We start from the raw sequence: 27,004 nt of genomic DNA on the forward strand, positions 1-27,004 counted from the left end.
AGAGGGTCCCTCCTTTTTAGATTTCAGGCTTCCTGTGGAAGACCCTGCTTTGCCCGCTTCCGGGCCTCCTGTAGAAGATTCTTTCCTTGTCTTCGGGCTCTCTGTAGGAGGCTGTTTCTCAATGACCTTCGGGCCTCTCGTAGAAGCCTGTGGGTGTATTGTCGGGCTTCCTGTAGAAGCCTTTGTCTCCGTCTTTGGGCCTCCTGTAGAAGCCTGTTTTCCAACAATTTTCGGGCTTCCTGTAGAAGCCTTGGTCGTTGCTCTTGGGCTTCCTGTAGAAGCCTGCTCCTTACTGATCTTCGGGCTTCCTGTAGAAACCTTTGTCTTTGTTTTCGGGCTTCCTGTAGAGGCCTGTGTTTGTGTTTTCGGGCTTCCTGTAGAAGCCTGTGGTTGCGTTCCTGCAGATGCAACTCCCACCACCTTCTCTTGTCTTGCTGCGTGGCTTTTGCTTTTGGCTTTGACTGCAGAAGCTGACAAGGTGCTTGGGCTGGCAGGGGCCACCTCAGCTTTGACTGCCCTGCTCTTCAACCTCTTTTCCCTTGCTGATAGGATGGGGGTGTCCTCTTTGACTCCGTCATCTTTTCCTTCTTTCTTCTTCTTTCGTTCTTTCTTCTGTGCTGGAGCCGGAACTTTTTGGCTTTTTCCTTTCTTACTCCCGGCTGCTGGCTCTTCTTCTCCTCCGTTAGAGGATTCCGCTTCTTCAAGCAACATTTTTATGTTCCCCGTTCTTGATAAGTCCCTAAATGATTCCCAAGCGAGGGGGACTTTATATGAGCGGAGAGCATCCTCCACGAGGAGCTTGACTAGCCCATGGTGGGCTATCTAGTCTGGAATTCCGTCCTTGAGCTTGGTGGAACACTCCATTAAGGACTGTAGTAGAAAGTAAGGAATGCTCAACCTCTGTGCTGTAGGGAGGTCAATCTGGTGTTTTAGTTCATTAAGCAGCCTGAAGTGATATGCATATACAATGCTATATCGACCCTCACAGGTGATATATTTCATAATTTGTAGACTGACTTCGTTCCATGGCGGCAACAGGCTTGCCCTTTTGACTCCATTTTTGTCTTCGGTGAATGACTCTTCCGGTGGGAAGAACTCCTTCTTTGCTTGCTGGCTCTACTTCCGCTCTTCTTTGTCCCACGACAGACCCATGGGCAGCTCTGTAATCCGACTGATATGCTCTGGGGTGAGTTTGAGGCTGAGACCTCTGAAGGTTACCGTGGCAAATGTCTGTGATTTAGGCTGCAGAGCCCGCAAAAATTCCTCGGCTACTTCATCATCGTAGCCCTGTAGTTTATCACAGAAAGGCATCCATTGTGCTCTAGTGAAGAGCTCAACCACTGCCGGGTTTCTCCTTAATGCATTTGAATTAGTGGGCTCTCGCCTGATAAACCCGCCAGGCATGATGAACACAGTGGTTTATACCAGAGGTGGTGGATACACAGGAAATTCGGTCTTAAAGACAGAACATGCAATGAATTTTCAGACCACAGTTTGATTATACAGCTATCCTGTAGGAGCGATAGTATAGGCACAGCAATCCAATTCTTTATGACCACACTGTGACTAATGGCCTTGCCACCTTTAAAAAACCAATTGCGGAAGGAGTTGCAGGGTTACCTCTTTTCTGCCAACTTTTTTTACGTGAAGACTTCACCTTCCTGTAGAGCCGCGTTCCTGTAGAAACTGCTTCCTGTAGGACGGCGTTCCTGTAGAAACTGTTCCTATAGGAGCAGTGCGCAGGCTTCGGGAAGAGCTTTAGTTGGCTGGCGGTCGAGAGGTACTTTACCAGCGTTCAGGTAGCCGAGAGCTCGGCGTATCAACATGCAGAGGTAAGCAGAGGATCTACTCGAGTTTTGAAGTGAGGTTGATGGAGATACACGCTTAATCGAGCCGATTAGATTTTGAATCAGCGCAGCTCGTGGCGCGGGGGTGAGCTGTCCCCGCCGGACCGTTGGGTGACGTCACCCATCATCCGCCTGCACATTCGTTTGTTGCCGCATTCATTCCCACAGATCTGCCGCCTCCCTTTTCGGCTAAACTTCACTTCTCGGTTGACAGGACTGATCTTCACGTGCTTGCTGCGTGTTTCTTTCGTCGTGGATGCCACCTCGTCCTCTGACTAACCCTTTACTAACCGACGTGGCCAATCACTGGCCTTTAGGCCGCTCAACCATTCACCTTTATGCCATGCAAAACAAATCGAAGTAATAATCATGCAGTTTGATGGAGAGAAGGATTAGAACACTTACCTGCGCGCGGCTACACATGATTTCCAGTTTTTTTTTTTTTTTGAGCGATGGATCTACCTGCCGCCTGTGGCTGCACATTCCTGTAGGCTCGTGGTTACAGGATGCTGGCGATGGAGTGAATGGTTCTGCGTTCATGCGCCCATGTTTGATCTCAGATGGCGGTGCTGTGAACGGTCTTCACTTGAGCAGGTTGAACTGTTACAGGATCCCCACGAGGGGTCTTGTCACCGTTCTTTCTCCTCGGGTGTATGCTGCATGCTGGCGGTTCTGGCTTCTCGATCACGATCCCAGCGCTTCTGATGTATCAACGTGGATGTGGTATGGTTCTCGGTGCTTAGTTTTTCTTTGACAGATGCTTTCTCACGAGAACTGATTACTTTGTTGTGCTGCTGCAGGGATCTTGGTTGCATGGCGACGAGGATGGTGGAGGACGATAATGGCAATGTTCAGGGGTGCCATCATTGGCATGCATGCATTCAATCCACTCCTCAGTCGCTAGATCTTCATTTGAAACACATTTCGGCCATCGTAACCTTCTACAGGAAGTTTCCTGTAGAACCCAGAGTTTCCCGTAGAAATTTGGCATTTTCCTGTAGAAGATCCGCGTCTTCCTGTAGGAAGACTGTCTGTTCCTGTAGAAAAACTGTATCCTCCTGTAGAAGATCCAAAGCATGATAATAATTGCACATACCTTAAAAAAAATTGCTATTCTTGGAGGAGGTGCTGATGACATCCTTTGCTAGCATGATGAAGGCCCCTGGCTTGGAGTGGAGAGGCTTCTTCTCCTCCATAGAACATCTGCATGCAAACCTTTTATTGTGCTGATTGCTTTTTCCTGTTTTCTTTCTTTTCTTTTTTTTTTTTTTTTTTTTTTTTTTTTTAGAAAGACAATAGGAGCGCCTCAATGAGGTTTTCACCCCTACTGCCTGCCTTGGGCGCCTCAGAGAGGTTTTCACCCAAGGATCTTTATTTTTCTCTCTTTTCTTTTTCGAAAGACAATAGGAGCGCCTCAATGAGGTTTTCACCTCTACTGCCTGCCTTGGGCGCCTCAGAGAGGTTTTCACCCAAGGATCTTTATTTTTCTCTTCTTTTTTTTTTTTTTTTTTTTTTGTGTTTTAGATCCTTCAGGGTATGCCCAAAGCGGAGGCAGAACCCTTCTCTATGACCAAAACAGATTTCTCCATAGTGCTGATAAACTCTTGTCTTGAGAGAGGTCTTCTATAGATCTTCAATCGGTGCCCATTGACAAGCATGGGAATGGATTCCTCATCAATGGTTCGAATGAGGACAGATCCATTGTCATGGCACTGTTCCACCACATATGGTCCTAGCCATCTGGTTCTCAACTTCCCCTTGAAATCTTTGAATCTGGAATCATACAACAAGGCCCAATCTCCCGGCTGAAATTGCTTGTCATGGAGATGTTGGTCATGCCACACCTTCCTCTGAAGTTGAACCACTTCTGAGTGAAGGAGGGCCTGCATGCGGTGTTCATCCAGTCCATTTAGCTGCAATAACCTTTCTTGCTGTGCATGGCTGAGATCTAGGTCCAGCTGAGCTGCCAACCTCAAAGTGTTATACTCAAACTCAATGGACAGTAATGCTTTCTTCCCATAGACCAGTTCATAAGGTGTGAAACCGGTGGTGGTCTTCCAAGTGGTGTTGTAAGCCCATGTGGCTTCAACTAGGCGATCTGCCCAGTCTTTTCTGCTGCTGTTTACCACTTTGGTCAAGATCCCTTCTAGAGCTCTATTGGTGACTTCCACCTGCCCATTTGCTTGAGGATGATAGGGGGTGGAAGTCCTATGCTTGATCTTGTGATGAGCTAATAGATCTTCAACCAAGTTGGAGGTGAACTGGCTCCCTTGATCGGTCACCAGCTCTCTTGGGTAGCCAAACTTGTAGAAGATGTTCTCTCTTAAGAACTCGACCACCTTTTCTTCTGTTGCTGCTTTGATTGCTTTAGTCTCTGCCCACTTTGTCAAGTAGTCAGTACACACAATGATGTAGGATCTCTGCCTCGAAGAGGGATTGATTGGGCCCACAAAGTCCATGCCCCACTTCTCAAATGGCTCGAGAGTCACTTGAGGTTGGAGAGGCATCTCATCCCTTTGGGTCGGTTTCCCCATTCTTTGGCGTTGGTCACACTGGCTAACATATCTTCTGACATCTTGATGAAGTGTGGGCCAATAGTAGCCTGCCTGCAGGATCTTGAAGGCAGTTCTCTTTGATGCAAAATGTCCTCCACAAGGCCCATCATGACAGGTGAGGAGAATGTCAAAGACTTCCTCCTCCCTTACACAACGCCTTAAGATCTGATCGGGGCCAAGCTTGAACAAGTTGCCCCCAATCCATGTAAATGAGGCACTCTTTCTGATGATTTTGCTCTTCTCTTTTGAAGAGAGGTGTATAGGGAACTGAGCTGAAACAAGGTAGTTTGCTATATCAGCAAACCATGGAGAGAGTACTGAGATAGCAAACAGATGCTCATCAGGCATCTGGTCATCCACCGTCCCATCTTCATCTGCAGACAAATCCAATCTAGACAAGAAGTCAGCAACAACATTTTCTTTTCCTGGTTTATCAACAATGGTTAGATCAAACTGCTGCAATAAAAGTAACCATCTAATAATACGAGCATTCACATCTGGTTTATTCATCAAGTATCTAATAGCAGCATGGTCAGTATGTACAAAAGTCTGGTAACCAGTAATGTAATGTCGGAACTTGTTCAGTGCATGAACCACAACTAAGAATTCCTTCTCGGTTACAGTGTAATTCAGCTCTGCTTTGGACAAGTTTTTGCTAACGAAGTAAATGGCATATGGAAGTTTTTGCTCAACTTGTCCTAAGGCTGCACCTATGGCTTTGTTCGAGGCATCAGTGTGGATGTGGAAAGGTAGGGCCCAGTTTGGACCCCTTAGGATTGGAGCTGACACTAACTTGTCTTTTAATTCATTCAAACTCTTCTGACAATCGTCAGTCCAATTAAACTCCACATCTTTTGCCAACAAACCAAACAATGGTGAGGCTAACTTGCTGAAGTCTTTAATGAACCTCCGGTAGTATCCTGCTAATCCCAAGAAACTCCGGACATCCCTTACTTTTTGAGGAGGTGGAACCCTCTTGATGAGAGCAATTTTGTTAGGATCCACCTGCAATCCTTGAGAAGAAATGGTATGGCCTAGCACTGTCCCTTCAGTCATTAGGAATTCACATTTCTCAGGGCTAAGGGACAAGTTCATCTCGATGCACTTGGTTAGGACCTTTCCCAAGTTGGACAATGCTTCCTGGAAGTTGGCCCCATAAGGGGTAAAGTCATCCATGTAGATTTCCATTGCATCATGGACCAACTCCGAGAAGATGCTCAAGACAACTCTCTGAAAAGTAGCAGGAGCATTGCATAGCCCAAAGGGAAGGACTCGGTAGGCAAAGGTACCCCAAGGACAAGTGAAGGTGGTCTTATCTTGGTCTTCCGGGCTGATTTGGATTTGATTGTACCCGCTGAACCCATCCAGGAAAGAGAAGAACTTCTTTCCTGCCAGTCCATCCAACACTTGATCTATGAAAGGTAGAGGGAAATGGTCCTTCTTGGTAGCTTTGTTCAGCTCCCGGTAATCTACACAGATCCTCCACTTCCCATTCTTCTTGGGAACCAACACTAGAGGGGACACCCATTCACTATCTGAGATGGGGTAAATGAATCCGGCATCCAACAGTTTTTGCAATTCTTCCTTGACAATGTCCTTAAGGGCTGGATTCATTCTCCTCTGGGGTTGCCTAACTGGTTTACAATCCTCTTTGATGTATATATGATGGGTACAGACCGAGGGGTGGACTCCTTTCATCTCCTTATAGCTCCAAGCAAAAGCATCTAAGTGGCTGGCCAATAGGCTACACAACTCCTTCTCCTGGGAAGGAGATAGAGAGGAGCTGATCTTTAACGCTCTCTCAGGGCCGAACTCCACACTTTTGACTCTGGGAGTGACAGGGCTGGTTGTACAAAGGTCCACTAAGGTGCTAGCTTGGGCATCCTCCACCAACTTCTCTAAAGATAGTGCACTGGAAGGTGGATTCTGGATCAGGGTCTCAATTAAATCATCCTCGGTAGGAGAATTTCTTCTAGCGGTATCTAGGGTGCACAGAGGTGCAGAGTACACCTCATCTTCCTCTCCATCCTCCAACCAGAGTGGTAAATCATGCTCTAAAGAGGGTTGGGCAGGAGGGTATAGGACTAGCTGCTTGGACATGGGACCATTCTTGATGGTCATGTTTCCTGCCCGACAACTTATGTAAGCATCTGCAGTAGCTAACCAAGGCCTTCCCAAGATGAGAGGATATCCAGTAAGCTTGGCCTTTGGTTGCAGGACCAGGAAATCCACAGGGTATTCCCAAGAATCAATTGAGACCAAGACATCCTCCACAATCCCTTCGAGAGTCACGGTGGAGCGATCTGCTAACTGCAGTACTGTCGAGGTCTTTCTCAAGGAACCCTGAAGATTGAGTTTAAGCATGGTATCCCTGGTCATCACATTGATGGCTGCCCCCAGATCAATCAAGGTGTGGGGGATAATGGTGCCATTGATGTGTACATCTACTACAGGACTTCCAGGATCTAGGTACTTTGGGCAGATGACTTGTCCTAGCATAAGGTCAGACAGTTGTCCTATGACATTGATAGTTGAGGCATCTTTCTTCCGTCTGCCTGGGTGTTTGAAACACTTCTCCTTAATCAGCTTGTTATATATTGGCACATCCTTGATGGCTTGGAGAAGTGGGATTTTTACACACAACTGTTTGAGCTCACCCAAAAGCTCATCTTCTTCTGGGTTCGGTTGTGTGGTGGCTGTTAGTCTCTCAGGAAAGGGTGGAGTAGGCTTTGGTTCACTCTCCTGATGGGTTTCCTCATCCTCTGGGGGAGGAGGTTGGCGATCTGGAAGAGTCTTTCCAGATCTAAGATTGATCTCCTGGATCTCCACAGCATAGGTAGGGCATGAGGTCTCCCCAGTATATACCTGCTGAGCCTGTCTATTGTTGGGGTTCGGGTTCGGTTGAGCAGGCATCTGAGGTTGCCTTGGAGGAGCAGGAGGTAAAGGCTGAGGTTGAACTGGTGGTGGAGGCAAAATGGCAGGAGGAGTGTTGTATTGGGGCCTCCACCCCGACTGAGGAGCACTCCATTGAGGCTGCGACTGGGTATGTGAGTGATATGGGTGAGAAGTAGGTTGAGTAGGGTACTGAGGTGGATAAGACCATGGAGGAGGCATGGACCAGGAAGGATGAGCAGGGGGACCCCAGGAAGGCATGGGAGTCAAGTGGTTGGGGTTGTAATAAGCTTGAGATGCCCCTTGCATCCCCTGCTGATAAGGTCTAGATCCTTGAGGCCTCCTTTGGTTGATGAAGTAGAGAGGTTCAGTGGGGGCTTCAGTTCCTTGGTACATGGCTTTAAACCCAAGCAAGGTTGGACACTGATTTGTTGGGTGGTCCTCCTCACAAACGAAACACACTTCGACCGAATGCAATGGACATTCATTCTTAGGGTGTCTTCTGGTGCACCTAGGACAGAAGACAGCCAAGGCTCTCTCAGCTTCCTCTTTCTTTTGCTGGATCCTGAATGTGTCCAACTGCATGGCAATGGTATGTCTCACCTCACTCTTAAGATCTTCTAATTGGTTTGTAAGCTCATGTTTGGAGAAAGGGACACCGGTGGAGAGGAGGTTTCCTCTACCTCGTTTTCTAGCTGCCCTGGAATGATTTCGAAACACAGTCTTGATGTCCTCATAAGGCAGTTGGTAAATGTCCCCCCCAGCTAACATGTGAAGGGTGTCTAGGAGATCTTCAGGGACTCCTCGGAGTAGAACCAACTTGAGGGATTCAGGGTCAAGTGTGCATCTGGCCCGTTTATAGCTAAGTTGGAACCTCTCCTCATAGTCCTCTAAAGACTCATCATTCCCCATGGTCATTCGAAAGATCTCTCCCTTGGTTTCCTTGGACCTACAATAATCCCTATACTTGGTATTGAAGGCTTGCTGCATCTGAGCCCAAGTGGTGATGCTATTCCCAGGTAATCCCATGAACCAGCGTAGTGCTGCATCCTTAAGAGTGGAAGGGAAAAGCTTCAACTTTTGCTCATCCTCAGTATAGTCATAGGTTCGACAAAGGACAGCAAACTCAAACAAGAAGGTATCAGGATCCTCAGTGGTCAGTCCATGGAAGTGAGGCAAGGCAGAGGGGCTAATGTTTTTCATTTTCATATCCCCATTGGTCTCTCGGATGGGGAAAGCTCCTTCTATTCTCTCATCTTCTCTCCTGTTATCAGCCATGGCTTCAGATGGAGTGGTTTCTAACTCTTCTTCTTCTATAGGGTCTTGGTATATCTCGGGATGTTCACCTATAGGTTCCTCTGGGTCACTGTCACCAAAGAAGAGAGAAGGGTGACCTAGTGATGTGGTGGGGGTGTTTGGTAGGAATTTGCCTGATCTATCTCGGTTCCTACGAGGCATGAAAGGGAAAGGACTCTTCTCTGTTTTTAGTGCTTTTGTTTTTTCCTTGTACCTGCAAAACTGAAACAAAGTGATCTACAACTAACTAGATTACTCAAATGAAATTTGCGGAATTGGAAATATTAATCTAGGAAAGCAGGAAATATTAATCTAGGAAAGCAGGAAATATTAATCTAGGAAAGCAGGAAATACTAATCTAAGAAAGCAGGAAAGATTAATCTAGGAAAGCAGGAAATACTAATCTAAGAAAGCAGGAAAGATTAGTCTAGGAAAGCAGGAAAGTCTATGCTACTTTTGCAGAATGGAAATGAAGCAAACTACTTAGCAGAAGGTAAGAGTAGGAAAGTATAGGAAAAGCAACAGGTGCTAATACTCTGACGCTTCCCCGGCAACGGCACCAAAAAGATGGTGAGCTCCAGTATTGTAGCAATAATGCTACCACTCCTGGGGCTTCCTGTCTCTTAATTTTATCAACCCGGTAGTTCGTACAAACTTGGAAGCGACGGTGCTGTATGCACAAGTACTAGCCCTTGTCGCAGCTGTCACTTGGTCAGCTGGCACAAGTCCGCTAGGGCTTAAGCCAACTTCTATAGGCTCACAGAAGAAGCTTTATCAATGATGGACGAAAGCTAACTCAAAGGAAGGCTACGCTGCTTGACAAACTGAATCAAAAGCAATTTAAAGCATGTAAATCTATGAAACCCTAATTTAACTAGTCTATCTTCTATAATGCAAAGAATGTGGATGCAACTCCTATGAATGCTGTCATTACCTCTAACAAGTGTAAATGCATGGGTCTAAGCTACTTGCATCATGAGAAATGTGTTTTTGTGTTTTTCCTTTAGGTGTGTGGAATGAGTGTGAACTTGGCCTAATTAGGGTTTGATTGTGCAGGTGGGATGGAGAAGGAAGGAAAGTGTGGGACAGGTTGGGGAGGCTAGGAGAGGTTCCTAAGGATCCTTAGCACCCATCCACAGAGGTCCCTCACGTTTAGAAGCTCGGCAACGAAGTGAATGGCCTCCTACAGGAAGGCTGCAGGGGATCCTACAGGATACTCTGTTTTCTACAGGATGGCTGTGCACGTTTACAGGATGGTTGGCCGTGGAGGTTTTTAGGAGTTGATGGAGTGTTGGAGTGGTGTGGGAGGCTAAGGGAGATGGAGATGGACCTAATGATGTCTTAGGAAATGGCAAGTCAGACGAAGGAAGGGTGCATGCAATGGGTTGATGTTTTGGAAGGGTGGAATCAACGAGAGTGAAGGAGATGGAGCTGTACGTGAAATGAGAGAGTTGGAGGGCACGTGAGTGAGATAGAGGGTGAATAGAACTTGCAGGTGGATGAAGAAAACGACGAAGGAAATCGCTTGAGCAAAAGCAGTGTAAATAAAACAAATGACCTGTGCATGAAAACAAGGAATTCATTAACCTATTATGCCATGAAACCTATAAATCCAAAATGGAAACCAAGCAATAAAACTAATGCGTGAGAGTGAAGTATGGATCAATGTCGAGAATGTATGAATAAATCCTTAATGAAAAACGTTCATGTGGCATCTTGCGTGGAGATGAAACAACTGCTGTTCTTTTTGGTGGCTGATCATGGTCTACACCCCAATCCCAAACAGTGAGATGGCAGTGAGCCTTTACAACCTGTTTTTGTTGGAGCTCCAAGAGATTTATTCTACCAACCTATCAAACTTGAATACTGAAAGCAAAGCATCATACCAGTCCTATCTATGCTAATGAAAACAATTAAACTAACAAGCTGGAAATCCGAATTGCATAGGAAACTAAACAAACTCAAGTGCTGGACCTAATTGTAAATGCATTACAACACTGAGGAGGTCTATGGCTCTCAGGTTGGGCCCTAACCTGAGAGCTATAGCTCCTTGAGAAAACTCAGAACTAACTCAAAAGTGGCCTTCTTTATTCATAATCTGATAACATGCCAAATTGGCTTACAAAAGAGAACGAAACTTGAGCTGTGCTCCAAAATTACAATAGTAATACGAGAGTTTCAACAACCTAACCAAGGCTAAGGCCTCTATAATTATACAAAACGATGATCCAACAAGTATCCATGATTCTAGGAGCTCGGCTGCTTAATCTAGAGTTTAACAGCTGATCCTGTAGGATGGTCATAAATGCTGTTTCCTGTAGAGCAGTTTTGAACTGCTGTTCCTGTAGAACAGCTGGCCGTGTATTAAGCTCGGAGGGAGGATGGAGTGGGGCTCGGAGTTCTTGGTGAGGATCACGAGGAATGTCCCCCAAGACCATGGACAACCTCTCCTTACGTCAGCAATGCCAACTCGTTGTCTCCTTGCCACCTTTTCATTGTCTTTTGCTCCCTTTTAATGCCAAAACCTGGAATCACAATGCATTAGCTACGTAGATAAAGTGCCTATCCTTTCTCCTACAAACAACATGAATAAACTAAGAAGTGTATGCATAAACAATAAAAATGAATGGTTTGAGCAAGCAAAATAGGCCAAAAATGAGCCCAAATTGTACCAAAATTGGGGCTCATCAGATGGGTATGTGATATGTTATAAGTGCTAGAAATTGAATCAACATGAGAGGAATTATGTTGCTTGTGATTTAGAGCTGGTAGTCATTGTTCATGCACCTAAAATGTGGCAACATTATCTACTCGGGAGTATATTTATTTGATGTCAGATCACAATGGATTGAAGTATTTATTTGATTAGTGTTGCTTGAATGCTAGGAAAGTTAGGTGGTTGGCACTGATAAATGAATTTGAATTTGAAATTAGGCACATTGAAGGCAAAGAAAATTTTGTGGCAAATTCCCTAAGTCAAAATTTTCAAGAGAATCAAATTGCAACAATTAGTTTCATTGAAACTAGCTTGAAATCTATGGCAAAAATGCATGTGATAGCATGATGAACACTCTCAGAAAATTAAGGAATGCTTGCAACAACGAAAATAAGGCTTGGGCTATGTGGAATATCAAATAACAAAGGATAGTCTATTTTTATATAACAGTAGATTGTATGTGCCAAAGTCTAAGGAAATAAAGAGGTTGATCTTAGATTAATTGCATAAAGAACCATAATCTGAACAACCGAGATATCAAAAAATTATAATAGGACTAAGGAAGCATTTTTATTGGCCTAGAATGAAGAGAGTAGGCATTGAATACATCGTTGGATGCTTGGAATGTCAATGAGTCAAGGCTAAACATAAGCATCCAATGGATTTGTAGCAACCTCTTTCAATTCTAGAGTGGAAAAGGGAAACTATAACCATGAATTTTATCACTAGACTACCCACGACAAGTGAATAACATGATTCTCTCATGGTTGTGGTGGAAAACTTAAACAAAGTAGCTTATTTTATTCCAGTGAAGTCCACTCACAAAGCAATTGATATTATTGAGATATTTATGAAATAAATATTGAGGTTGCATGGAATGCCAAAGGCAATTATGTTTGATAGAGATGATGAATTTATTTTGGGAAGCTTTATTTGAAGGAATTGGAACAAAGCTAACATTCAATATAACTTATCATCCTTAGAAAGATGGAAAAATAGAAATGAAAAATCATAGTTTAGATGACATGCTTTGTATGTATGTATTGAGAAAACCAAGTAAATAGGAGTACCATTTTCCATTCATAGAGTTTGATTTTAATAATGGATATCAAGAATCATTGAAGATGAGTCCTATGGTAATATAGAAAAAAGTATGCATTGGTCACCAGTAGGATAGAATATCAAGTAACCTTAAAGAAATATATGCAATACATGGAAGAGTAAATAGACACAAAAGTAGTAGAGAGCCAACAAATGCACACTTTTATTAATATATCCACAATAACAAATTAGTATATAGAGTTGAGTGCATTCATATTTATATGCCTGAGTAGACAATTACAATAGTTTAACTCTATCAACCGACTTGACCAGACTGACTCGTTCGGTCAACTTGACTAAGGAGTTGTTTGACTAAGGATTTGTTTGACTAACAATACATATTTGATATGTCAACTTGACTCAGTTGACTAGCCCCTCCAACATCTACCCCATCGTCAATGCCTTCTTTGTACTGAAGAAGGGGGAGACTTGGAGAATTGCAAAATTTAAATAAGTACAATAGATGAGGATAATTGAAAGAAAGAGGGAATAAGAAGAGATCATGTTGGATGAATGAAAATTCATTTTATAGTCAATGGAGAAGGTTGTGCCCCTATATGTTCCTGTGTTGGTTGGTCGATTGATCCTATAGGTTGACCATCCTTTGTTCTTTGTACTCCTCTTTCATGGCTTAAGATATGAATGCCTCTTCTTCGTTTTTCTGATGGTGACTAGTTAAAACCCTTGACCTCTAATTCTAGAATGTCAAACCATTGTTGTGGTGATGATATGCCGAATTTTGACGTCCTTAGATAATAATAAAAATTGGAACTTAGGTTGAGGTGACATCAAATGTGCCAATGGTTCTGGGATAGGGATTTCTCCAAATGTCATCTAATAATTTGTAGGTGCAAGTGTTTGAAGGTGTTGATCAAATATTGACCAATTTTGATAGACTGTTGGGCTTGCACCTCGAGGGTTTCCATATTTGCAAAGTATTTGATTTTTTATGGTACAGAGCTCTCTTGATTAACAATCAAGTCAAGAGTACCTTGTTGCTCTAATTTTTGGATTTTTGCATTGATATTCTATAGGTACTTAGTGGCATTGGAGGCTTAAATTTATGTTTTCTTTCATTTTCTAAGCCACTACCTTTCTAACTACTTTAGACCTTCTTTTCTTGCACTATTTGATTCTCTAATGTAGTCACGGACTGAATTTCAAATGTCATATGTTGTTGTGATGAAAAATCTTGAATTAGCATATGTTGTGCCTATGCACAACTACATGTGTTTGAAAAATAGGATCGTCAATTGTTAAGAATAATTTTAAGTGTTTCAATCCTATCCAATGTGCTTTCCAACTTTTGTTTGACTTGCATATATTCTTTGTATTCCTGATGGATAACAATTAACAACCCTTGATTCCCTTTTTCTCTCACCTTTTGTTGCAGCTAGGAAACCTATCCATTTGTCTGCACATTGTGAACTACCAATTGGTAGACCAATTGATGAATAATAGTAAGTGGATCATCAATTTGGGTGGTGATGTTAAGTTTAAGTTTTTATGTTGCCACACTCATGCAATCCGACTAGATATCCTCTTCTTGTTTCTTCCTTTGTCTTAGATTTTCACTATCATTTGAATTCTTCTTCCATATTCCCCTAACTTCCTTTGTTGTATATTGTAAACAATAAAAAACTAATATGTTAGATGCATATGTCAAATTATATGACAAGGTGGTTGATTTGGATTGTTCTTTCACTTTTGGTTTTTTATACTTCTTTGCATCCTTCTGCTTGATAGGAATTTTCGATCCTAAACCTGTTGTCTGAGCAGATGTTTCAGCCATGATCGACTAAGTAACTTCTTGTTGATCATGTGGTGTGTCATGTACATTCTGTGACTTTAGCTCAACTTTGACTAGAGTGTCCTTGCCCAAGTCTGCTTATTCGACATGTTCTTATGACATCTCCTTGGGCTAGACATATTTTTCCTTCTGTGTTTGTTGCCTACCATTCTCCCCTATGAAATTTGTTGGAGTGTGTTAGAGTCAGTTAGTCTATTAGTAGTTGAATGTCTTCGAAAATAATTTTGTTGTCATGGAAAAGGTCAAGTTCATAAATAGTTTCACTATCATGAGTTCGACCTTCTGCTGCCTGGAAATTCATCATGAGCTTGGTCATCACTTTGTCATTAAAGTTTAATCATGGGAAGGGGTGTATAAGTTTTGAGAGTTGTCATTATGATTTTTGAGTCAGGGTTTTGAGGGTTTGTTAGGATGTCCACCTGAATATGTGTTTACAATCAAAGGAATGATGTCTAAACAGCATGGTCACAAATATCACAATATTCTCCCTCTTATAATATCATCTATTTCCCTCATTTCCTATTCCCTATTTTCTTCCTTAGCCCTACTAATCCTATTCCCTCATCCCCTTATTCTTTCAAAATTTCCCTATCCCCAAATATTCATGTTATCCCTTATTCCTATTTTAGGCCTAAATTCCCTTTTATCCTAAGTTTAAGTCCCCTTTTACCCTAGGCCTAAATTCCTTTAGCATCATTTCCATGATAAGTGAACATCATTCACATATCCCCTACACCCTAATCATTTCCCATACTCCCTACACTCATGCCAAGCATGGAGGGCTTCTACACTCTGCAATGCAATTTCCTCTAAAATTGATTGTTTTAGTCACCATTTTGCAGAACAGTTTCTGACCACATGGAGGAGAATTTTGGAAAACAAAGACTTTTTTCTTAAGCACAGACTAGAGCACAATAACCTCTTCCATATTTTTCACAGGTGTCACGGATCGGGAGATTTTATTGCATCTTCAAAGCCTATTTTTCAAACTGCACAAATACTCTGTTTTAAGTCATTGTTTTGCAGAGTATTTTATGGGAAGATGGGAAATAATTTAGAGAAATTGAGAGAGGTTTATCTTCAAAAAAATATCATATACAATAAAATCATTTAGTTTTTACACAGGTATTACTATTTGGGAGATATGGCCCGTTGTAAAGGCGTTACGCAGTCGTTGCGCAGGCGATGCCAACACTATTACAAGCATGCTGGAGGGAAGCCACCTATCAGGTTTTCAAAGGGTTGACATGGAGCACGTGTGGCAGCTATCTCACCTCCTCAGTAGTCTGCCACGTGTCAGTTTTGAAAGCACAAAGTAACGGTCACTGCGTAACCTTTTGCACACTCAGGAATCATCCTTTGTTTTTTTTGTTATTTTCACTTCACGTTGATCATTGACGAAGATAATATTGTTTCTTTTCAGAAAAAGTTTAGTTTAAAAAATAAATAAATAAATTTTCTTTTGTTTTAGAGGAAAAGGACTTTGAAAAACAACGGTTTTTGTCCTTTTGAATTTTAGGATCAACCCTCTATTGGATCAAACATGAATTGAATTTAGACATTATGATATCTTATGTATGGTCTATCTAAGTTGATTAATGGATATGGAAAAGGTTGTTGTTGGTTTCATTATTGTTGGGAAACTATTGCAGTTTGTTATTGTGATTTGTGTTAATGAATTTACTTGGATGCTAAAGAGATTCCAGTAGAATTGCAGAGATATTTGTGGTATGAATGTTTCATAAAATGTTTCTTCTTTAGTTTATATGTTATCCTCTTAGTGTTATCTTCTTAAACTGATTTGAAGGTGTATGGAACAGTTATGCTCGAATTCATTTCACATGCTCTTGTCTAGTTGTACCAAGATATTTCAGTTGCAAATGGAATATTTATACCTTTGAATGTTTTGTCTTTTTCTTTCTTGATAGTCATTTATCCAAATTGTAGTAATGAAATGTCATTTATTTTTCTATTTTAGATGAATGTCTTGATACCCCTATTTCCACTATACTACAAATTGTTTTTTCATTCTAAAGTTGTACTAGTCAAACCTCTGTACATGAAACTGGTTGGAAAATGCATCATGATGGACCAAGGAGGTCATGATCACCTACACTAGTTTTCCTAGAATCCTCTACCACCCCCATACCAAAAAATTAAACATTTTCAGAACTAGTCTCTGTTAAATATTATATTCCAAAGTTTTATCTCTGAGTTTGCTCAGTGAGGGAGCCCCCTTAGGTTGAAGAAGACCAATCTATCAACCAAAAGAGGTCTGTGGTTACCTCTGGGTTCCTCTCTTCATCCTAGAGGAATTATGGAGTGCTAACATATTGGTGCCATTATCAGGGATCAAACGGTTTCATCTTTCCTTAATCTAAGTCTCAACTACACAAAAACAAGCTTGAGGGTGCAGTTGTGGCCTCTCAATCGCATAGAAGAAAGCCTATGGGTGCGGTTATTCATGTATGTCACAAAACTAAATCCTTATGTGAATGCACCAATAGTATGACAACCCTTCAAATATGGAGCAGACATCAAAAAGTTCCATGAGCAGGGAAGTTTGAATGTTTGACTTACTATAGAGAATGTGAATGTATTGACTAAACTTGTGTTTGTAGGTGACCAAAATATGCATATTAGTATGTTATTTTTATTTGATCATTGAAGCTAGTGTATGACAATATTTGATAACAGTTGCAAGGGTTTGACAAGATTTGGCTGATTAGTATAGATGAACAATGACATGATGCTTGATAATTCATAAATATGCTTTAAAACATTGACATGATGCTTCATATGTTTTTGGGTTATGGATTGATTGATGTCACTTGTGATAACAAATTAGGGTTTTTACTTAATATCTAATGAGTTGCCTTGATGACAGTGTTATGTGAGCATAGTAACTTTTAGTGACTAATATTGGTATTCAATAATGGTTTTGTATTGGCCTCATTATCCTTGGCACAAATGTTGAAGTATAAAAAAGTTGTGATTCAATATGAAGTAATCTCACAATAAATGGATGGAACCTGCATGACTCATTCTTGGTATATGCATGAAACTTATATGACTTATCCTAATGTATCCATTCATATTTAGTGGCAGAAATGATTCATGTTATGATCATAAGGATGGCTCGATAAATATTGATTCGATAGTGCTTGGAAAATAAAAGGTTGTTGTAACTTGATGTGAGCTCTACCTAATACTTGGTCCAAAGAGTCTATCACATTGATATTGGTCGAAACTTTTATGACTTTGATATTAGCTTTAATTTGGAATCTAAGGCTTGATAAGTTGACTTAGTTTATTTGATTGCATAGTATTGATTTGTGTAAGGTTGAGCATATTGGTTTGGTCAAGTGTTATGTTTGCAGAAAGAATTGTATGAAGCAAGCTCCCCAAGCCTAGTATGTATGCATTGATAGTTATCTAGTGAAATCAGGAAGATATGCCAATCTAAACCTCTATTTCAAAATGGGTCTAATCTATGACTTTGATTTTGGTTTTATAGACTGATGGCCTATTCCTAATAGGTAATGAGCCTCTAATGATTAAAGTAAGAGGGAGATGGCCTCTAAAGTTCAAAATGAAAAATCATGGCATGATGGATTACATTCTGAAGTTGGAAAAATAAAATTTATATTATGAAGCTATCAAAGAAAGTGGAAGTGTGAATCCTTGGACACTCTGATTGAATTTGAAGAAGTTATGAAGAGCCTAACTTGGTAACTGATAGTTGATTGATGTATTGATGTTCTGTGTGAAAACTCATCCGTATATTCTCAGCCAATTCATACATTGAGTTTTTGCTTAGAACCCTTCAAGATATTTGCATGGGACAATCAATTTTTTGGTCTTAAGATATTTTCCAATGATATATGACTGCATGAATGTACTGATGCTATGATAAGATGAGTGCATTTGTATGTTGCTTTAGTATGAGATCTACCGTGATATTTTTGGATGAGAAGTTCGTAGCTTTAAGCACAACCAAGGTTGAGTATGATGTTGCTGGCATGGATAACTATGAGGCAGGTTGAAGAAGCTCTTTGGAGAGTTATTTGAGCAGAATCTGAATATGACTATAATAGCCCTGGTGAAAATTCGATGTAATAAAAGTAAATAAAGGAAATATAATAACCACGGATGATGGGACACATATTCCAAGCTGAATGTTGGGCAAAATCCTAGTGATGGGGATCACTTGTGATTGGTTATGGCTAAGGAAATTGGCAAAGGAAATCGCTAAGGTTTTGGAAAGGCAAAATGGAATTTTTGGTACAATTATTTATGAAAATAATGGAAATTAGGAGAAAAGAGAAGTGAAAGGTCACAGGTTGCATGTGAAGAGGAAAATGAAGGAAAATAATGGAAAATGAAGAAAATAGTGGCCTCATTCCTAAAAAGGCTTCTGAGGATCAGTTGATATCCTTTTATCAGTTTAGTTTTGGATCTCTAACATTATTCTCTCTCCCCCTCATACTCTTGGAGACTTATAGTTTTCTTGGAGCACTCTTGGTGGGTGTGGGATACTTGGATTCTTGGAGCATGAAGGCAAAGGAAGAGCAGGAAATCGCAAGAAGGCATCAGATCAGCAACTACATCAAATTTTCTTGTAGGTATAGAGTTGCATGTATGTTTCATTCACTAGTTTTGGCATGCATGGCACATGCATGTGGTTTCTTGGTTGTGATTTGTCATTGGCATGGAGGATTGCCTGGATTGACAGTGGATTGTATAGCCTTGCCATTTCTTGGATAGCCATGGTGATTGTGGGTTTACTTTCATTATTTGTTTTTGGTTGGTTCTCATGTTTCCTTTGCTTGGGTTGAGTTATTAGTTCCTGGAAGCCCTGGTTGGACAAATTATCTGGAAGCCCTATAACAGCTTGGGTTGAATTACTAGTCCTGGAATCCGTGGTTGGAAAAACGCTATGGAAGCCCTTGGTGGGTAGAGTTACTAGTCCTGGAAGCCTTGATTGGACAAACGTTCTGGAGGCCCTTGGTGGGTTAAGTTACCATTCCTAGAAGCCTTGGTCGGAACAAATGCTCTGGAAGCCTTGGAAGCCTTGGATGGAGACCAATCTAATGATGGTTTTGTGATGTCCAACTGTGAGGTGGAACCACTGCTTGATGGGTTGAGGTGGATGGCCTCTGGAAGCCCTGAATGAGTTTTGATTGATGTGTTCTATGAGATCCCACATTCATGCTTGGAATATGGCACAAGGGTGAATGGGTGAAGAGAGATTTAGCTCAACCATTCTACAGTCAAGTGGAACATGGAAGTCCCATCATGGGTTTGGATTTTGTATCATTAATGAAAGGTTATTTCTCCTTGTATTTATATGAGCATTTGGATGGATTGTATGTGATCTATATAACTGTAATTTCATCAGTATTTCTACTACTATTACGCTGGTTATGTATGTGTTTTATGACAGTAGCCATGTGTTGCTCTCATCATGCTTTTACTTGTAATTGAATGATCAATGTATCTATGGCCTAATGGATGGAATGGAATTTGATGTGTTGAGGCATCAATGGTTCTTAGCGATTCTCAGCTAAGTATGATACCCCTATGCTCAAAACTGTTAATTACAAATGTAGATTACACATTTGCAATATGTTTGACGAAATACCTGTCATGTCTGGGAGGGGTCCAGTCAAGGTATTGAACAAGTATTTGCTTTAGTACTGTCATTTCCATGTTATTTTACTGATTTGAAGAGATGGTTCAATTCTGGGCAGTGACCTGGGCTTTGGGCCTAAAAAAGTGGCTCAAATCCCAGAGTCACTGGCATAGCACTGATAGTTTTGGTCTCTGGTCACTGGCAGGCAAGCTTGTGAGAGCGACTTTGGGTTTCTGGTCACCCTCATGCCTATAGCATGGGAGCGACTAAGGCTTAAGTTGTCCAAAAGTTTAGTGGGACCCCAAGGCAAGTTATCTAAAGTATTGGATTGGTTCTTGAGGGTCCTGTAGCTGATGATTAATGTTTGTATGGTGTGTTTCCATCGATTCCACTTCCTTAACATGACTTAGGAGGTCGAATCATATCATAGTGGCCTCTCGTTGCATGTTTACCCCAGCTGGTCGGTTGCTTGGGTAGATGTTGGAGGAGGGTGTTATAGAGTGGTATCAGAGCATGGTTCACCCCTCGGACTGGATGGGCTATGTGTTGGTCATGCATGCATGTCAGTTGCATGTGTGTCTCTCACACTTGCATTCCATGTGCTTGTTGCATTTGCATGATGTTGTTCATGGTTGTAGTGATGTCGTCATGTGAAACTTGAGGTTGTTGTGGTGGAATGCAACATTGTGAGTGTATGACTGGTTACATGTCAATTTATGTCACTTACATGTATCATTGTAGTATTTTGATTGCAATCTTTCTTGTTGGTTACATTTTTGTATGCTTGGTTGCATGTATCATTCTTGTAGGTTTGATTTCAAGTATCATTCATTCACACTTGATCATACATGTTTATGCATATGTGTGGATGGTTATGCATCACTTATGCATGTTCATGGTTGCATGTGGTCAAGTGTATAGTGACGTAATGATGGTGGTTGTCATGCATGAGGTTGTGGTGTGTGTTGTTATTGAGGTCATGCATTGATGACTGAACCCTAGCTAGAATGACGGTTGCATGGTCATATGCTTATGTTTTATGTTTCTATATGTTTTCATGATTATGTTATACATGTATCACGCTGATTTTTTGATCTTATAGAGAAGGCATCCTCCCCAAGCTATACTAAGGTACGTTGGTTTATTGTGATTTGTATTAGATGGCATGATACATCTTGTAGGAAGAAATATCAAATGTCTAGCAAGATGGTTGACTAAAAAGACTCTCCCTATGAATTTGAAGAGCAGTATGGTGTTGGGAACCCTTCCGATTTGGCAGTTACACTGAGAAGCTTAGAGGAAGAGATAAGGAGTTGTAAGGAAGATAATGACATAATCATACAAGCACAGGAGAAACAAGAAGAGGTAAATGCAATAATACTTTAGAGTTTGTCATATTTGCAACGACAGTGACCATGTCAGATCAACTATGAACAAGAGGATAGAACTAATGGGGCATATGGTAGCCGGTCGCATGGTGGTCATAGGTCAGATAAAGATGACACAATCAGAGATGACTGATGGTTGGACACTCCGGATAGGAGAAGGGATAGACACAGGTATGATTCTAGTTTTGATTCAAATAAGCACCATGATTGTCATCGGTATCATCCTTACAGGAGAAGTGATGGGGGATATTTGTTGGATGAGCTTAAGAAAGAGAAGCCACCAACATTTGATGGAGAGAGGAATAAACCACGAGATGCAAAGGCATGGTTTCCCTGCATGCAGAAATTCTTTAGATTGCATGACTATTCAGAGAACATGAAAGCTAAAGTGGCTACATTCAGTCTCAAAGGTAAAGAAAATAATTGGTGGGAAGATGTGAAGAATGTCAGATGCATTCATGAGGAGGATTTGACTTGGAGTGAGTTTGAACGGCTATTCAAGAAGAAGTATTTGTTAGAAAGATACTTTGATGACAGGGTGAAATAATTTTTTGAGCTAAAGATGGGATCCATGACAGATGATGAGTACACTAGAAGATTCTTGGAGTTACTGAGGTATGTGCCTTATCTCACAGAGGAAAAGGCTAAGATTCATAGGTTCATTAGTGTTGATTTGTGGTAGCATTAGATGTGCTCTAGCCATGAAAATTAGTGGAGAGGCCTAAGGCACATAAGATCTCCAAGACCCAGAAATCCTTTAGGGAAATTCCACCTGGTTGGAGAGATATTAAAATAATTAATATTTTTAATGGGGTTCCCAAGTCTAAACTTAGGAAAATTAAAATATTAATGGGTATTAATATAAAACTTGGTGTGAATGTTCTAAATGACATGGATCAAGCCAAATCTAGTCTCAGCTGTTGATTAGGGACTTAATCTTGATCGTTGAAAAATCAACAGGAAAATTATAAGAGGAGGCTTGAGGGTCAGTTGGAGATACACCAAATTGATTAGTCAATTCAATTTTCTGGAGCGGGGTTTGCTAAGAGAATCGAACCAGTGATCTGTTGTAGTGAGGGGAAATTCAGCAGAAGGCCGAGAATACATAGCAGAGACACAGAGATAGTTCCAGAGAGATAGCGTAGAGTCTGGGAAGGCTGACACAAAGGCAGCTAGGACTGACGCATAGGCTGAGGAGGCCAGCATGGGTGACGTAAAGGGCTAGAGGGTTGACGCAGAGAGCTATGTGGCTGATGTAGAGGCTACAGTAGCTACACAGAGGCTAGTAGAGTTGACGCAGGGCCAAGAGGTAGCGTTGGGTGATTTTCATGGGGTAGACAAAGTGTTGGTGAGCCGAAGGAGGGTGACGCAGTCTCTAGTGGGTGATGTAGTTCCAGAGGGAAGCTTGGAGCAGCTTTCGTTGTCCAGCTAAGGAATAGTCAGTGTGGGGCTCATCATCTGGTTGTTGATTAGCCGAAATATCTGTCTCCAAAGAGAGGTACTAATACCAAGGCCATTCTCTGTTGGGTGAGCCATTTCTGGCACCCTAGTTGTATTCAGAAACTGCATAATAATAAAACCATCATATCTGTTGCACCAGTTTTCTCGCATTGGGTTTTTCCAGGGACAATTGTCCAAAAATAAAGGTGTCCCTTATGTGATTTTCTCAGTTATTTCAGTTTTTTATCTGTATGTGTTAAGGTTGCATTTGTGTTTATTTCGATATTTATATTTATAAATAACTTGTTAATGGAAAGAACAAGTAGGAGATAATAAACCAGATAATGTAATAGGTATTTTTGATGTGTTATATTCATAAATTTCAACATGGTATCAGAACATTACAGATCACGGGAGAACTGAAGGCACCATCAATATTCTGGAGAATTTGCAGCAGTAGCAGCGGTCCCGAAAGACAACATTGTTCAAGAGCAGAAGCAACTAGAGAGGAAGTGACGCAGAGCCTGCATCATCATTTCGAGCTAGGAGGAGGGTTAACGCAGAGGCAGAGAGGGACAAATCAGACCTACGTAGTGCCTGGTCATCTTTCTCAGTGAGGAAGGATCGACGTTGTGGCCAAGAGGTGCAAATTCAGTTGTTGTCGGGATTGTGCAGAGTCTGAAAGGCTCAGTTTCTTCGGTTGTTGGGGCTTGGGGAGTTGTGGGTAGATTGTGATTTGAGGAGCTGGTGGGATGTTTTTTTTTTCGAAGCAGAACAATTTATGAGACAGAACCAAGGTAGAGGGAATTGCTACCTTGACAGATTTCTGGTCAAGAAATCCAGATCTGAGTTGCAGTTGCAAGGAGGATTGGAGAGGAGCGGTTCAACAGCTGGTTAGAGGGTTTCGATGAGGGAAATCAAGACTTAGAGGGAGATTTCCAGGAGGGAATTTGAGACTTAGAGGGAGTCTAGAAGAGGAGAAGAAATGGCAGTGAACAGACTGAGGGATTAGGACAGGTTGGACAGGGCTTCCAACTTTGTCATCTAGAAGGCTAGGATCCTGGCAGTCCTGGATCGACATCGCATCAAGGACTTTGCCTTGAGAACCATAGCTATCCCAGTTCACCCACACGAGAACGAGAAGTATGAGGATGCAATGGTGAGGGTGAAATGCATGATCCTAGATGGGGTCAAAGATCATGTCATACCACATATTGTTGAAAGGAACACAACAAAGGAGATGTGGGACACCTTATACCAGGGCTCTTCTGTACAACGGAAGATGCTATTGGAGAATCAGTTGTGGTCGTATCATATGCAGAAGGGAAAGCAAATAGATCCATTCCTTCTCAGGTTGTAGAGTATTCGCGACCAGCTTACTTCCGTGGGGTCTACACTAGATCCAAAATTTATGGTTAGGACTGCCTTGAATACAGTCTCTGAGGAGTGGGAGACATTTGTCCAAAGTATTTTGGGCAGGGACACTCTTCCCGGTTGGGAGGAGATGTGGGCAGCTCTTCGACAGGAAGAGATCAGGAGGATGACCAAGGCGAGGAGTAGTGGTAAGGGAAATCGAGTCAAGAAAGAGGAGGAGGAGGATGTGGCTTTAGCATCTATGGGACAACAAGGGAAAAGGGAGAAGAAGGATATCTCCAATGTTAAGTTCTTCCATTGTGGGGAGCTGGGACATTATGCAACCCAGTGTCCCATGAAGAAAAACAAGGTAGAGGCTTCTAATTCAAAGGCAGCTCCAGCTAAGGTGAAAAAGAGATCAAGGCTGAAGACGATTGTGCCATGAGTGCTCATGCACCCCTAGAGAAGAGGTGGAGAGACATCGAGTTGTAGTCAAGAGGACTACATACTAGGGGCGGGATCCTTGAGGTGCCCAAACTCTTGGATCATATTCAGCTATGGGAGCCCTTAACGAAAATAGCATAATGGCAGGGGTCAGGTGGAGTAGTGGAGCAGCAAAGCAATGCTTGGGTGCATAAATCTAAGGCAACGTAGTGGAGGTTGCAGCAGTGCGAGAGGCACAAATTTGTATGCAGTAGTGCAGTGGTAGCAGAGGGAGCACATAATACAAGCAAAGGCAACTTCAGTTTCACGAGGCTTCCAAACTGACTGGGATGTCAGTGTTTGGGAGAATTTAGTTTCCTACTTCTCAGTAACTGAGTTGCAGTGCAACAGTTAGTAGTGGCAATGTTAGGGGCAGCATGGGTAGCATATTGAGAGGGAGCTGTAGTATAGATGTAGCAGTGGTAGTGTCACGGGAAACAGTGCAGATGATGTGAGGTAGCAGGCCAAGCATCAGCACAGGTACCGGTCTGGAAGATCAGTGTGATGTTTCCATGGTGTCACACGGAATGAGTTGATCTTGCAGACAAGATAGACCTTCCTAGAATCTAATGATATCTAGTGACAAGCAAGCCAATCAAAAAATATCTTTCTCTAAATATGCAATTATAAACAAAGGCAAACAAGTGTTTTAGGCCTACCTTGGGTCCAATGAAAGTTTGTGGAAGCCTCGCTCCTTTGATCCAAATGAGCTCCCTTGTTGCGAATCTACAAACACAAACAAGCAAACAAATTAAATAGCACCTGAAAAGCCAATATCATAAAGCATACTTAACATGATGATCAAGGAATTCATGAAACAAATGACATAAGACAATTTGTTGAGAAAAATGAATCTGATTGTATTAATTCAAATCAAGAAGAACTTTACAACCTGTGACTTGATGTTGTACAAGCTCCTCCCAGGGTCCAACAAGAAGTCTCCTCTACTTTGACAAGTTTCACTCTCTTCCCAATGAAGCCAAAAAGGTATGTGATCTCTCCTCTCAAGCTTAACTAGGAAGTCTCAATTCCACCAGCATTTACCCTAAAAAATGTTCAGCTTCTAACCTCTCTAGAAACAAGCCCAATGCCTTAATTTATAGTGCAATGGAGGGAAGTTACTAGGTCCTCCTTCAAAGGGATAAAGCCCTCCTTCAAAGGGATAGCTCCTCTCATCAAGGGATTAGCTCCTTCTTTTTTGGGATGCATGAACCACCTTAGAGCGAATAATCCACGTCAAAATTCCTTCTAGAATCATCTAGAATTAACCCAAAGTGAGTTTTTTATAATAAAATTGCACCTTTTTGACTTTCACAGGGGTCCACACCTACCCCTTTAGGGACAGAGCGGGCAGGTCCGCAGGTAATGTGAACAGGGGGTGCGGGACCGCAGGAAACAGTGAGAGAAAGTGCGGAACCAGAGCTTTGCTGACTTTCAATGTCTTTCTCTCATTTTCAAAGCTTGACTTGAAGAGATGAGGTCTGAGACTTGCTTAGGAGGACAGTACAAGTGATGATAGACCCATACTGACTGCAAATAGTCATGGTGACGATATTTTTGTGTAACACATGGTGAAGCATTACTAGAGCACATTCCTCGCTAAGAGGGAGTGTCAATTTGTGGTAGCATCGGAGATGCTCTAGCCATGAAAATTGGTGGAGATGCTAAGGCACATAATATCTCCAAGACCCAAAAATAATTTGGGGAAATTTCACCCGATTAGAGAGATATTAAAACAATTAATAGTTTTAATGGGGTTTCTAAGTCTAAACTTATGAAAATTAAAATATTAATGGGTATTAATATAAAACTCGGTGAGAATGTTCTAAATGGCATGGATCAAGCCAAATCTAATCTTAACCGTTGATTAGGGACTTAATCTCGGCCGTTGAAGACTCAACAGGAAAAGTATAAGAGGAGGCTTGAGGGTCAGTTGGAGATACACCAAATTGATTAGTCAATCTGATTTTCTGGAGAGGGGTTCGTTGAGAGAATCAAACCAGTGATCTGTTGCAGCGAGGGGTAGTTTGGCAAAAGGCTGAGAATACATAGCAGAGAGACAGAGATAGTGCCAGAGGGACAGCACAAAGCCCGGGAAGGCTGACGTAGAGGTAGTTGGGACTGACGCAGAGGTTGAGGAGGCCAACACGGGTGACGCAAAGAGCTAAGTGGCTGACACAGAGTTTGCAGTAGTTGCGCAGAGGCTAGTAGAGCTAACGCAAGGCCAAGAGGTTCGTGGGGAAGACTGAGTGCTGGTGAGTTGATGCAGAGCTGAAGGAGGGTGACATAGTCTTTTGTGGGTGACGCAGTTCCAGCGGGAAGCTTGGAGCAGCGTTTGTTGTGTAGATAAGGAACAGTCATTGTGGGTCTCATCATCTGGTTGTTGATCAGCCAAAATATTTGTCTTTGAAGAGAGGCACTACTACCGAGGGCATTCTCTGTTGGGTGAGCCATTTCTGACACCCTAGTTGTATTCAGAAACTGCATA

Source organism: Pinus tabuliformis, chromosome 1_2 (assembly GCF_031772625.1).
Source record: "Pinus tabuliformis cultivar Carrire ecotype Pingquan chromosome 1_2, CPIR1, whole genome shotgun sequence".
NCBI classification, from domain to species: domain Eukaryota; kingdom Viridiplantae; phylum Streptophyta; class Pinopsida; order Pinales; family Pinaceae; genus Pinus; species Pinus tabuliformis.